At 42.8% G+C, this 829-nt stretch overlaps 1 protein-coding gene across 1 annotated transcript in view; it reads right to left on the bottom strand.

Annotated features, from left to right (window-relative positions):
* The window catches only part of LOC131973446 (teneurin-3), a 752,262-nt gene extending 751,780 nt beyond the window's left edge, over positions 1-482 (bottom strand). The window contains exon 1 of the mRNA XM_059335452.1: positions 45-482. The gene's annotated coding sequence lies outside the window, so the exon portion shown is untranslated. The remainder of the gene's footprint in view (positions 1-44) is intronic.
* Between the last annotated feature and the right edge of the window lie 347 nt (positions 483-829).

Genomic DNA, 829 nt, shown 5'->3' with positions numbered 1-829 from the left:
TCTCTCTCTCTCTCTCTCTCTCTCGCAGTAACAACAGCTCATACCTCCTTGGTGGTTCGTCATGTTTCCGTCCTCCAGTCCGCCATTTTGTAAAATCTCAGAAGAAGTATGAATATATCCTAAAATGTCGGCCAAAACATACTCCATTAAATCACAATTTTTAAAAAAAATTAAATCCAGCGCCTGGCTTTTGTTGAAGAAAGTTTCCCCTAAAATTTTTCATCACACTTTGGTTCAATTACTGTGTGTCTTGAGGATTTGTAGGGAGATTTGATCAGTGTTCCTTGGTGACTTGATGAGCTTTGTTAGGACTCGTCCCTCGGGTAGCGAAGCTGTGGGCCCATAATAATGTCATCTGTCTCTCCTCTCCTCCTCTTTCTCTATCTCGCCGTCTTTTCACAGATTTGTGTGTGTGATAGAGGCCTCAGTGAGAGACCAAGCGCTAACCTTTACTGCATTGGCTCACACTTAATCCTCTCACCCTGGGGTGACTGGCACACACACACACACACACTGATTCTACACCCCACACCCCCTACACGCATCCCCCACTGTTCCTTATACACACACAAAGTAGAACAAAACACAGAAATGCGCACACATGCACATCTTTGCCAAGTTTTGCATTTTGTAGTACGGTCCAATATTTGTGTGAATGTGTTGTGCAGACATTTAATATCCATGGGTTGCATCAAATAAGCAAATATGGCCAGAGGAAACCAACAACAAGTAAAAACTGTTTTATATTAGTGTATATAAGTGGAGCCAGGCAGAAATCTGTTACGGCGAGACACTACAGGCAAAATCTTTGTTTTTTCGTGCACCAGTC

Source organism: Centropristis striata, chromosome 1, assembly GCF_030273125.1.
Source record: "Centropristis striata isolate RG_2023a ecotype Rhode Island chromosome 1, C.striata_1.0, whole genome shotgun sequence".
NCBI lineage: Eukaryota > Metazoa > Chordata > Actinopteri > Perciformes > Serranidae > Centropristis > Centropristis striata.
This window is presented reverse-complemented; position numbering and strand designations above follow the sequence as displayed.